Source organism: Rhinoderma darwinii, chromosome 2 (assembly GCF_050947455.1).
Source record: "Rhinoderma darwinii isolate aRhiDar2 chromosome 2, aRhiDar2.hap1, whole genome shotgun sequence".
NCBI lineage: Eukaryota > Metazoa > Chordata > Amphibia > Anura > Rhinodermatidae > Rhinoderma > Rhinoderma darwinii.
In genome coordinates this window covers 79722298-79736557 of record NC_134688.1, presented here as the reverse complement: position 1 = coordinate 79736557, position 14260 = coordinate 79722298, and the positions used below count along the sequence as shown (strand labels likewise).

Below are 14260 nucleotides of genomic sequence, written 5' to 3'. Positions count from 1 at the left end.
CTGGCCAGGCTGTGATAGGCTCTCCCACTCCTAAGCCTGCCATCCTGAGTGGTGGAAGATGGAGTCAGTCTCACAGACATAGAAGCAGGTGCAGACTGATCACCTATGGGCGTGCGTATACACAGAAGCTGTGCCTGGCAGATCCTTTACAGATGGCATGTTTTATTGACGTTCCTATCAATGTCTGTGATGGGAAAAGCCCATCCCCTTTATGAGCGTCTCAGAACAAAGGTGCACTTGGTAAATGTTAATGATTGCATGCAGGTCTTCAGAGGTCTCTAGGCAAAACATTGTGTGGCAGCAGCCCTATGTTTTCGGAAGAAAGGAAAGTAATACTTGCTAAAAGAAAACTTCCTACAGGTAAAAGTTAAAAATTCTAAAAATAAAACAGTAGCATGATCACAATAGTCTTTCAAAAACTATTATAAAGTACTCAAATAAAAGTATCCTACAGACTCCAAAAACTGCAATCATATAGCCTAAAAAATATTCATCCTAAGGAGAGCGGTGTAGGGTCTAGGGCATTTGCCCCTTATGCCCTGCATATAAACCGTCCCTGATAGCATGTTACTAAGTAATTCCCGGCTCTAATAATAAGAGAACAACTATTGCCTTGGACGGCACTTTACATTTACATTGTAGCAATGTTCAGTTTACATCTCCTACTAAATTGTAACCAGACTGTTTGCTGTGAGCTCAGGACGTATCACGGAGAACAGCTATAGAGAAATAGAGATGAGCACTTCTGCACATAGGTAAACCTTTTATGTGGCTGGCAAGATGCACTGGAGATTAAACAGCGGAGTTGAAACATTTTCTTCAATCTTGACAGAAATATTCCATCAACATGTAATTATGATAATAACACTCAGAGACAATCATTCCAGGGCATCAATCAGCCGTAAAGCTGCCGAGGTGATTACAGAATCAAACACGGGTAAGAGCACTTATGGATTATTACAATTTCCTGGCAAATATAAACTCCAGTTTATACGACAGCTTCAAAATGACATGTATATAAAGAAAAACGCCTTTATTCACAAGTCAGACAGATGTATATAATGAAGACAAATAAATTAGTGAATTTAAGGGGATCCTCCAGTATTTACTGACAAGTCATGTAGACGTTTTGATGGAGAGCCTGGAACTGAGCTTTAACCCCTTAATGACCAGGCCATTTTGCGCGTTAATGACCAAGGATTATTTCGCATTCCAAGAGTCGTAACTTTTTTTTTTATTCAGTCGACATAGCCCTATAAGAGCTTGTTTTTTGCGGGACGAGTTGTATTTTGTAAATGCACCATTTTTAGATGCTTATAATATATCGATTAACTTTTATTAACTTTATTTTAGGAGAGAATTGAAAATAAGCAGCTATTCCAGCATTGATTTACACGTTATGAATTTACGCCGTTTACTATGCAGCGTAAATAACATGTTAACTTCATTCTATGGGTCGGCACGATTACGGGGATATCAAATATGTAAAGGTTTTATATGTTTTCCTACGTTTGCACAATAAAAACCCTTTTAGAAAAAAATTACTTGTTTTTGCATCGCCGCATTCCAAGAGACGTAATTTTTTTATTTTTCCGTCAATGTGGCCGTATGTGGGCTTGATTTTTGCGGGCCAATGTGTAGTTTTCATTAGTACTATTTTGGGGTACATAGGACTTATAGATTCACTTTTATTTATTTTTTTATGGGAAAATGGGAGAAAAGAGAGAATTTTGCCGTTGTTTTTTGCGGTTTTTTTGGACGCCGTTCATCCGGCGGTTTAATTAATGTGTTCATTTTATTGTTCAAGTTGTTACGATCGCGGGGATACCATATATGTGTATGTGTTATTTGTTTTGGCACTTTTACTAAATAAAACCACTTTTTGGGCAAAAAGACGTTTTATTTGATTTTTTCTTTTTTGGCGATTTCTTTGCAGGGGCGCCGATGTGGTGATAGAGGGAGCTCCCTCCCTCTGTCAAACACATTAGACGTCGCTGTCGCTATTGATAGGGGCATTTAATGGGTTAAACTGCCGGAATCGGAGGGCGCTTTGATTCTGGCAGTTGCAGCAGGAGCCAGGCTGTGTATAACAGCCGTGCTCCTGCCACTGATCACGTGGGTACAGTGACAGTACCCGCGCCATCACAGGACGGATATATCCGTCCTCCTGCGCGAACTAGCAGCTGCAGAGGACGGATATATCAGTCCTTCGGCGTTAACAGGTTAACATAATAAAGTATTTTAGTTCTATTTAGAAATTCTGGAAATCCCTTTGTTTAGATTGGAGGGTTATACATGAATGCTCGTCCAGGGGCGTAACTAGAATTCATAGGACCCCATAGCAAAATGAGATGGGCCCCCTCCACCTAGTGAAAGGAAACTAAAACAGCAGCATAAGTAGCAATAATTAAAAGTTTGGATAATAGAGTCATATATCAGAGAACCCGCATAGCGGTACTACATAGCAAAAAAACAACCTGATGCATTTTTAAATCAGGGGCATGGCTATAGAGGGTGAAGAGGTAGCAGTCCCATCCGGGCAGTGGTCTCTGAGTCTGCCCAAAAGCCTATATGCCACATACGAAGGCACTAGTGTTATAAATGGCACATATTATGTGGGGAGCCCTGTTATAGATTTGGGACACGGGAGCTTTAAGTTACACCCCTGCATCCCACAGAAGTTAATAGAATTTGTCATAGCACATTTTTCTTTAGGCCGGGATCACACACACAATTTGAATTCAGTTTTTGGGGCAGTTTTTGGATCAGTTTTTGAGCCAAACATAGAAGTGGAAACAAAAGAAAAGAGATGCATCAGTCTTTTCTTTATAACTTTCCTTCCATTTAGATCCACTTCTGGCCTTGGCTCAAAAAACTGATCCACAAAAACGGAATCAAAACTGTGTGTCTGATCCTGGCCATATAATTTTTTTTTTTTTTAACAAGATAATGTAAAAATAGGAAAAACACAACTAGTGTTAATTCAGTCTAAATCCATCACTTTTATAGCCTTTGGTTGCTTCACCGTTCCTGTAAGTTTTAAGTTAGTTCATGGTGGCATGAGAAAAGACAGATGGGTTAGGCAGAGTCTTGGAGAGAATGACTGCCCAGGGTGACTGTCAGGTCTGATGAGACACCCAGTATAAACATAGGTTGCAGAACACTTACTGGTAAAAAAAAATACTGTACGAAAAGTTACAATTTCAGGAATGTCTGGGAAGCTTATTATTAAGTTCTTTTAATAAATTGTTGTGAAATAAGTATTCTTCCGATCATTTAACCCAACAACTAATAAACAAATGAGGAGACTTTCTTGGGGCTGCTATTTCAGGAGCTATTTAACATTACTCTGTTCTCTCACAATTCCATGAACGGCAGCAGTCCCTCCTGTCAGGACTATCACTCTATTCATCCAGATCTTCCGCGTTCACCAATATAATGCCAGAACTACAGTGAAAACGTATACAGATCAGTTGCAGTAGAAAGACTCCTTAGTGGCGGCCAATAATGGTAGTCACCCAGCATTTTTTTGGCATGCGGTATTGCCTCATGCACAGACCCTGTAAAGTGGCACACAGTTTCCCTAAGGGTCTGTATTACACCATATTGCATTGTAAAGAGTGATAATCATAAAAAAAATGGTGCGGATTTAAAGATCCATGGCAGGCCTACAATCTACTGCAGATTTTTATATTGTATATGTCTAAGGTTTTCTAAAACCTTTTTTCACTTATATTGTACTATTGCAGATTTATGATATTAATTCTGCACTTGAAAACTCACAGCAAATATACAATGTGTGCCTTAGGCATGGTTCACATCTGTGTCAGGGCTCCGTTCCCATGTTCTGTCGGAATGGAGCCCTGACTGACACAAACGGAAACCATAGGTTTCCATTTCCATCACCATTTATTTCAATGGTGACGGATCCGGTGCGAGTGGTTTCCATTTGTCTCCATTGTGCAAGGGTTCCGTCGTTTTGACGGAATCAATAGCGTAATTAACGTGGCAGATTTATTGAAGATATTTCTGCAGCTAAAAAATCCACTCAAAAACATCTAAGGCTAGGGCTACATGAGGGCTTTGGCCAAGACAGGTGTCACAACCAAATATCTCTGTGTTAGCGCAGTGTTGCGCTGGTTGCATCGCAGTACAGAAAGGGAATGTGGCTGCCACAACTATGACATAGCAGTCGCAAGAAATCCATCAAGTCTGTATTAGTTGTGACCGTCATGTTGCGGCAACCTGCGGGCTGCTTTGCGGGCACATTCACTTTCATTACTGCGATGTAACCAGTGCAACACTACAATAACACAGTAGTCTTTGGCCGTTCGACCTGTGTCGCGACCAAAGTCCTAGCCTAAATGGGGTTGTTTCTACAGCATGTGCATGGATATCCGCAAGCCCCATTCAAATGAATGGTACATTGGCAGAATTTTTCTGCAAAACATCTGCCGCGTGTGAATATGATGGTACGGACTTGGAATACGACATCTATAACCTGCAATGTGCTCATACTCTTTTGTGCAAAAAAAAATCATAGCATGCATCTTTATGGAGGTAATCTCCTCTAGATGCAACGCTCCAAGGCAGAACAGTGTGCCTCATGGAGGCATCATACGGCGACATACAGTGTGTCTACAAGTCCTAAGTATGGACACAGAGCCACTCCTTGTGCTGCCGTACCGGCTCCAAACTGATATTATTGTGTTGTATTATGTTGTACACAGTCGAGTCACATTATTATGACCACCTCCTACTTTCGACGTCGGCAGCGCATAGCCTATGAAGGAAATGATGTGTCGTGGGCAGGCTTGGTTGGTATATAGGGCGTCGGATAGGCTGTCTGAACACATATCATTCGTTGTTGCCATGGGTAAAAGGGGTGATTTATCAGAGTTGCAAAAAGGGATGATTATTGGCTTTCGAGCCAAGGGTGGCAGTATTTCTCACACAGCGCAGTTTGTGAACGGTTCGCCTGGCGCTGTGGTGAAAGTGTATTGCTAGTGGACAAATGGCACCATTGCAAATAACCGACGCGGAAATTGAGGAGCACCACGTGCCATTTATGTGAAAGGTGAACGTCGGCTACGAAGCCGCGTGAGGGCCGAATGACACGCTACATTGGAGTAGCTCACCAGGAAAATCAACCAGGGGGCTACCAGACGTGTGTCTAAAACAACAGTTCAGCGAACCCGACTGCGAATGAAGCTCTGAAGTAGATGGATGGTCACTGCTCCTATGCTAACAAAGGCGCATCGGAAAAAAGGCTTACATTTGAACGGCAGTGTCGGAATTGGACCACCGATGATTGGCAAAGGGTTGCCTTCTCCGATGTGTCACGTTTTGTTTTTCATCGAACGGATAGATGTTGGCGTGTCAGATGAGAAACATCGAAGAACAAACACCCTGTAAAAATTCCTGGAAGAACACAAGCTGATGACAGCAGCTTAAGGGTATGTGCACATGAGAACTGTCTTTTACGTCTGAAAAGACAGACTGTTTTCAGGAGAAAACAGCTCCGTCGTTTCAGACGTAAAAGCTCCTCCTCGCATTATGCGAGGCGTCTTTGACGCTCGGAATCTTGAGCTGCTCTTCATTGACTTCAATGAAGAACGGCTCAAATGACGTTGCAAAGAAGTGTCCTGCACTTCTTTGCCGAGGCAGACAATTTACGTGTCGTCGTTTGACAGCTGTCAAACGACGACGCGTAAATGACAGGTCGTCGGCACAGTACGTCGGCAAAGCCATTCAAATGAATGGGCAGATGTTTGCCGACGTATTGTAGCCGTATTTTCAGACGTAAAATGAGGCATAATACGCCTCGTTTACGTCTGAAAATAGGTCGTGTGAACCCAGCCTTATGGTCTGGGGAACTTTTTCATGGCATTCTCTGGGCCCACTCATCCATGTGGAAGGCACTGAATCGATTTGGGTATGAATCTAGCGTTGCAGATCACGTCCACCCATACATGTTTTTTGTCTTCCCTGGGGCAGATAGAATCTTCCAGCAAGACAATGCGACATGTCACACTGCTAGAAATGTCCGGCAGTGGTTGGAAGAGCACGACCAAGACTTCCAAGTACTTCCCTGGCCCCCTAATTTACCAGACTTGAGCCCAATTGAGCATCTGTGGGACCACCTCAATCGTCTTGTTCGCTCTATAAATCCTCCCCCATGCACCCTCCAGCAAACGTGGGATGCACTGCAGTCAGCATGGCTCCAGATACTGAGACAACCCACCGGCACCTTATTGAGTCACTCCCAGCCCGTCTAGCTGCTGTCCGTGCTGCACACGGCGGTTACTCTGGATATTAGCTGCTGGTCATAATAATGTGACTCGACTGTGTAGTAGCCTAGTACTTGTGGTCCTTATCAATGAATATGAATATCAGCAATGAAATTACAAAAGTTGGATCTTACAGCAGCATATATATATATATATATATATATATATATATATATATATATATATGTCTCAATTAACACAATTAAATTACACACATGTAATTCATGTTCAGTCCATATAACTAAGTTCTTTAAATAGAAACCCCTCATTAAAACTAAAAGACTGACTCCAGTAGAGAAAGTATATGAAGAGAAAAGTAAAGGACGGCAGGCAAGCCGCATATTATTACATATTTATTTATAACTGAATACACTGTGCCAGAGAAATAAATCAAACTCAAATAAAAAAATTCAGATTCTAACAAAATCATAAATGCAGAAATGATGAAGACAAAACACCTGAAAAAGCTGTTCATTAAGTAGAACAAACCACAATGAATAAAAACTTCCAGCAACTGCTGCGATGAGTTTATCTCTAACCGATTGACTGGGTTTATTCTGAGTGTGTTCAATTGATGTGCGCTGCAGACCTCGCCATTGACGCTTGTCATAAGAGGATCAGACTGAAGTGAATTATATGTCTCTTTATCCAGCACTTTATTCTGCAATGCTGTCTCTATCACCAGTTTCTTCTTTATTCATCCACTTCCCCTTGTTTTAAAAATTGCACAGAATAGAAATAAGCTACAGCTGAGTGTGCGGCGCAGCGAATGGGGCAGATGGAAAATGTCAGGCGTCCTGTCTGAATGTGAAACATCAATTTGCTTTCTTTTCAGAAATTTCAGCTGGTAAATGGGTCTTGAGGGTTTAATGTTTAAATGGGTTTATGGAATATATAGTATGGACTCCAGGGCTGGATCAAGCATCAAATATGGTGGAGACCCCTGGGTAAAAAAAAATAACCCCTTTTCATATGCCCTAGTAGAACATTTGGAAGTCATAGAGGGTGGTCTATTGCTCGGGAACCCCCTTCTATCATGTCAGAGTGAAAAGTCGCTAACAAGCAGCAGATCTGGCTGGTCCATGAATTACAAAGACAGCTATTAATCTGAATGGCCGCCATGTAAGGGCATGACCACACGTGGCGGATTTCCTCCGCAACTGTCCGCATCAATGCCGCACAGAATCTGCGTTGCAGATTCTGCTGCGGATCTGCACAAAATGTGCAGAAAATTGATGCGGACTAGCTGCTGCGGACTGCGGGAAAAGTGCTTCCCTTCTCCCTATCAGTGCAGGATAGAGAGAAGGGACAGCACTTTCCCTAGTGAAAGTAAACGATTTTCATACTTACCGGCCGTTGTCTTGGTGACGCGTCCCTCTTTCGGCATCCAGCCCGACCTCCCTGGATGACGCGCCAGTCCATGTGACCGCTGCAGCCTGTGCTTGGCCTGTGATTGGCTGCAGCCGTCACTTAGACTGAAACGTCATCCTGGGAAGCCAGACTGGAGACAGAAGCAGGGAGTTCTCGGTAAGTATGAACTTATATTTTTTTGACAGGTTGCTCTATATTGTGATCGGTAGTCACTGTCCCGGGTGCAGAAACAGTTACTGCCGATCGCTTAACTCTTTCAGCACCCTGGACAGTGACTATTTACAGACGTCTCCTAGCAACGCTCCCGTCATTACGGGAGCCCCATTGACTTCCTCAGTCTGGCTGTAGACCTAGAAATACATAGGTCCAGCCAGAATGAAGAAATGTCAAGTTAAAAAAGCAAGACGCATCCGCAGCACACATAACATGTGCATGACAGCTGCGGACTTCATTGCGGAAATTAGAATCTCCATTGAAGTCAATGGAGAAATTCCGCCATGAGTCCGCCACTGCTCCGCAACAGACAGAGCATGCTGCGGACACCAAATTCCGCTCCGCAGCCTATGCTCCGCAGCGGAATTGTACGCATCGTCTAAACGAACACTGCTAAATTAAAGTGAAAGTCAATGGACAAACGGCTCCGCTGCGGATTAACGCTGCGGAGTGTCCGCAGCGGAATTTAAGTGAAATTCCGCCACGTGTGAACCCAGCCTAATACTACATTTTCCCTGCAGTGGCCACTGAAGAGGAATTGTATGGTCTACCACAGCTTCCCTCTGCAATTATAGGTGATCAGCGGGCCAGCTTAACTTCAAAAAGGAGTTTTGAGATGCCATCAAAATTAAAAGATCCGGAAACAGTCTATTGTGCTTCCTGATGTGTCCTGTTATTGGGAATTTAACATGCTCCATCCTCTATTCAACCAAAAGATAAGAGGAGCTAGATGTGCATGGCAACTACTTATCTCCATCTTTTTAGATCTCTACATTCTTTGTCACATCCAGAGGCTGACAACTTGATTGTGTCCAACTGTTAAGCCTTGTTCACACAGAGCTTTTTGGCGCTGATTTGACACGGAAACCATGTCAAAAAACGTCCAAAAACGCCTCCCATTGATTTCAGTGGGAGGGAGAAGCGTTTTATTGCGGTAAAAAAGAAGCGTCATGCCCTTTCTTCAAAGTAAAAAGAAAAGATCCAGGCAGCACATCCGAAGGAACAAAGATTTATTCACCCGTGCGACGTTTCAGCTACACAAAGCCTTTCTCAAGCATAACACTATGCAAAAAGTGACCAGTATTTAAGGTGCAAAACCTCATTATCAAACCAATAAATATAAAATTAGTGTAAATACAGTGATACAAAAGGTAATAAATATATATCATGTATCAGAGATTAGTGCAAATACCATATACAGCAATTATATCGATATAAAAATGGAAACATATACAAAGATAAAGTGCTATATTAAGGATAGTGTAAACTGCAAATTGCCGAAATTGTAGCGACTTATGCAAGGGATCTGTCTTTAAACATCCCTTAAGCGACACCTCTTTCAAAATTAGACATTTTTTGACATGCACATCAGATCACGTAGTCTATATCTTGAAGTGTCCCTGTGTACTATTATATATAGGGGAAACTACTAATTTATGCTGTGTCAGGATTAATAAACACAAGGCCACCATACGTACCAAGAGACTTGATCTCCCGGTTTCTCCGCATTTTGTTAATTCTGGTCATACCGTTAGAGATCTTACATTTTGTATTGTAGATCATATCCCTTTACTTAGACGTGGTGAGGATAGGGTTGCCAAACTGAAACGTAGGGAGCTGGAGTGGATCTTTAAACTTAACACTCTGGCCCCTGATGGTCTCAACATTGAATTTAAAGTGAGTCCGACGTTAGCTTGATGTGCATTTTTGTTCTACATTTGTCCCCGTTCCGTGTACAGTGGCGGATTATCATATGGGCTGTTCGGGCGGCCGCCCGGGGCCCGAGGCTCCCAGGGGGCCCATGGCAGCCCGAACCGCACATAGTCTTTTAAAACTATTCAGCGCACTAGCGCTGCTAACTGCCACTACGGAGATGGGGAGAAGGAGCAGGGAATTGGTCGAGATAGGGGTAGGTAGCAGGCGTTAAGCACGTCTGCTAGTGCTTAGGACACGCCTCTCTGACACTGTGGGCGCCGCCATTGAGTAACAGAACAGCGACGGACGGCTGTTCTGTTACTCCAAAGCTGGAAGAGAAGAGCCGGGCGGGCGGTCACCGTCGCTGAGGTTAGTGGCTGCCAGTTTATCCTCCTGCCCAACTAACATTAGGCTATGTTCACACGGAGTATTTTGCAGGCAGAATTTCTGCCTCAGAATTCAGTTTGGAAGTTTGAGGCAGATTTCCCTCTCCCTGCACGCCGATTTTCGTGGTGTTTTTCGCCCGCGGCCATTGGGTGCTGCGGGCATAAAACACCGCGAAATACGCTTTCTCTGCCTCCCATTGAAGTCGATGGGAGGTCAGAGGCGGAAACGCCCGAAGATAGGGCATGTCGCTTCTTTCTCCCGCGAGCTGGTTGTACTGGTCATGGGAGAAAACCGCCCCCGCCTCCCATTGAAATCGACTGGAGGCATTTTTGGGCCGTTTTTGACTAGTTTTGCGGCGCGGTTTCCGCGTCAAAAAACTCGTCAAAAAACTCAGTGTGAACTTAGCCTTACAGTCACTGGCCGACGCTAGGTGGGGGATTATGCAGTAAGGGGGAGGGCTAACAACCTAACTGACGGCAGCTAGCTCTATGGGGGGGATAATAGTTTCACCCCATAGAGCTCTCTTCAGTCAGTTAGACGCTCAAACCCCCCCCCCCCTTGCAGTATAGTAACTACTGAGGACCCTATGGGGGAAGGGGGGATTATTCCTAGAGCCCTCTGCCTGCTGTCAGATGGTTAGACCCCCTTGCAGTATAACTCTTCCCCCCCCCCCCCCCCCCCATAGAGCTCTCAGCAGTTATTATATTTTATTTCATTTATTTTTTAATAAAAATGTGTGTTTGGTGCAACTTTGTAATTACATTTTATTAAAAAATATTTTCACTTTTTGAGATACAGCTGCTTTGTATCCTGTATCCGTCAGGTCAGCAGGACTGATGGGATCAGTGAAACGGGCCCTGCGCTAAATTATAATCTCAGATGTGATAGATTTGACGTGGATCCTGCGTGTCACTGATCCTGTCAGTCCTGCTGACCTGACGGATACAGGATAAAAAGCAGCTGTATCTCAAATAGTAAAAAATATTTTTTAATAAAATCAATCAATCACACTGATACACACACATACATTATATATATATATATATATAATTATAATATAAATTTTTTAAATGTGTACATAGCTTTGTGGCACTATATACAAAGGGGAGCGCTGTGAGGCACTATATATAAAGGGGAGCGCTGTGTGGCACTATATACAAGGGGGAGCGCTGTGTGGCACTATATACAAAGGGGAGCGCTGTGTGGTACTATTTACAAAGGGGGAGGGCTGTGTAGCACTATATACAAAGGTGTGCTGTGTTGTGCTATCCACAGCGGTATGTGTGTGCCGCTCTTTATAGGGGGGGCTTTTTGGTGCTATTTACAAGAGGGGGAGGGCTGTGTGGCGCTCTCTACAGGGGGCTGTATGGCACTATCTATAGGGGGTTGTGTGTACCGCTCTCTACGGGGGGGATGTGTGATATATAGAGGGGGCTGTGTATGGCGATATCTATGGCGTTGTGTAATATCTACAGGGGCTGTGTGTGGCACTATGTACAGGGGGCTGTGTGTATGTGGTGTTTTACAGTGTGTGGTATTATTATATTCAGGCGCGCAGTGTTTGGTGCTATTATATTTAGGGGCACAGTATGTGGCACCATGATAACTTTATTTTCGTTTATAGGTGTGGAAATGTTGGAAAAGTGAGGAGACGTCCGAGTGGCAAATTCTGCAGAAATGAGTCATGGCCGGGAGAAGTCGTCATGAGCTCTGGACCGGATGGAGAAGAAAAGAGGAAAAAAACTACTAGAATCTGAGATGTCGTCACCTGTGAGTCACTAGATAAATAGAGAATCTGTCACCTCTCCTGACATGTTTATTATAGGAAATCCTTGTATTTCACAAAAAGTCTTTCTGCAGTCCAGGACTGATAGACAATTCCCCATGTCGGGAGGATGTGTCCCTGCACAATGTGATACTGTCAGGGACAGAGCCCTGTGAAAAGGGGAATCCATAACACCCATTTGTTAATGCTTGCCCAAAAAGGTAGTTTTAAAAATAGTTACGGCGCGGCAGGGCGGCGGTGCGGAAGGGGGGCCCAAGTTTGGGTAACAGCCCAGGGCCTATGTTCTACTTAATCCGCCACTGTCCGTGTAGGTTGACAAATAATACTCTGCATCAGTGATTGAACTATTGATATTCTATAGATCTTCTCATAAGCTTCTTTTTAATATGGTTTTGTTTTATTCTAGATGGTCTTTGACTGCCTCTTTTGGACCCATACATTGATAGTGTTCATCATCCATTATCTATTATATCGAGACAAGATCTTTTTGCTATAGACTTCATTCAGTTTTGATATGGTTGACTCCGTGGGATCTATTCATCTCTTTATGTCCAGAGTTATATAGTAATAATCTCTAATTATATGTCCCGATGTGCATTATTTTATAAATGTATGATGGTGTTAGTTGTGGTTTTCCCTCCATTCTATACTAATATACACTAATCTATATATATATATATCCCTATGTGTCCCTTTTGAAGAGAGACATATGTACCTTTTCCGTCTTTGGGGATCTTCTGGCTTGTTGCCAGGTTCGCTCCATCATTACATGATGGAGAAGCACGGGTTAATATAATTATTTAGTAGATTGGACAAGTAGAATAACTTCAACACATACATGGGTCTTTTCCCCTTTATATTAGGGTTACATACAGGGCCGGCACCAGGTTTATGTGGGCCCTTGGGCGACACAGACTTAGTGGGCCCCTTTGCGGGGGAACTCACGGCGGCAGTAAAATGCCAAAAATCTTCACTGTATGCCCCCATATAGAAGTTAGGCCCCCTTCTTTTTGCCCTCCTTTAAGATAACAGTCTTTATACTCCCATTGCTATTGCGCAAGCACATGTAACGCGTCTGATGCATGCGCACCTTGTTGGTACCTCTTGATGACATCTCTGCTGTTGATTGGTGTACAGTTTAGATGGCATGCGCAGTTAGAATGGTTGAACGATGGGTTCCACGAGGGGTAAGTCAGACCTGCAGGATATAATAATAATTCCTTTTTTAATGTGTACACATGTGTGTCTTCTAATTAATAGTTTACACTATCCTTAATATAGCACTTTATCTTTGTATATGTTTCCATTTTTATATCGATACAATTGCTGTATATGGTATTTGCACGAGTCTCTGATACATGATGTATATTTATTACCTTTTGTATCACTGTATTTACACTAATTTTATATTTATTGGTTTGATAATGAGGTTTTGCACCTTAAATACTGGTCACTTTTTGCATTGAGAAAGGCTCTGTGTAGCTGAAACGTCACACGGGTGAATAAATCTTTGTTCCTTCGGATGTGCTGGCTGGATCTCTTCTTTTTATATTGGTGACTAGGATGGTTGGATCCGGTCCTATTGGGCTCTGCAATCCGCATTTCTATACCATTCTGGTGCTGTAATTTCCTCCTTGATTATGCCCTTTCTTCAGGTGTTTCCGTCTCTGACCTCCCATTGACATCATTGGAGGCAAAGAAAGCCGTTTTCGCTGCATTATTTTTGTCCACAACGCTTAATGGCTACGGCCGAAAAACGAGGCAAAGAGAGTGCAGGCAGGTCAAAATCTGACTAAAAATTCCAATTTGAGGCAGATTTTGACCTGCCTGCGGTTTTTTTGCTGCGCTTTTTCTGCCTCGCCATTGAATTCAATGGGAGATCAAAAGTGGAACCTTGCAGGAAAGGACATGCCATTTTTTTTTCCTGCAAGCAGCTAAATGTCACCTGGGGGGAAAAAAACGCCTCCACCTCCCATTAAAATCAATGGGTGGCGAATTAGGACGTTTTTTTTATTCCGATGCAGTTTCCATGTCAAAATCAGCAGCCAAAAAAATTCAGTGTGAACTCGGCCTTATAGGTGTACAGCCTGGTAAATGATCAGAGCGCTCTCTTGGTACGAGCTTTGCAGTTGTTCTAGTTTGTTCTAGTTGGACATGAGCAGGACAGGCTTTTTGCATTTACAGACAGCAATAAAAAAAAACTTGATAATTGTGAAGAATTCAATCACAAAGTATATTAGAAAGTTGCATAACTTTACATTATATAGAGATTTATTTACATAAAGTGGAACAGTCCTTTAAGGCTGAGATCACACGGGACGGAAATGATGTGGATTTTCCATGCGTAAAATCTACAGCAGATTAAAGTCTCAGCCATGTGGATGAGATCTGAACTAATCTCATCCACATGATGTGGCCACATTTTCTGGACACAAACCATAGCATGCTGCGCAAATAACCGCATTTAATAGTTCTATTATCTGTGCAGAAAAGCGTGAGTTTTTAATTCTAAACCGCG

The 14260-nt window shown here is 43.0% G+C and overlaps 1 long non-coding RNA gene across 1 annotated transcript; it reads left to right on the top strand.

Moving 5' to 3' along the window:
* Nucleotides 1–601: 601 nt before the first annotated feature.
* On the top strand, nt 602–13256 carry LOC142742253 (uncharacterized). The gene is made up of 3 exons (XR_012881333.1): nt 602–937; nt 11581–11726; nt 12149–13256. It is a non-coding gene; the product is annotated as an uncharacterized LOC142742253 (long non-coding RNA).
* Nucleotides 13257–14260: the final 1004 nt, after the last annotated feature.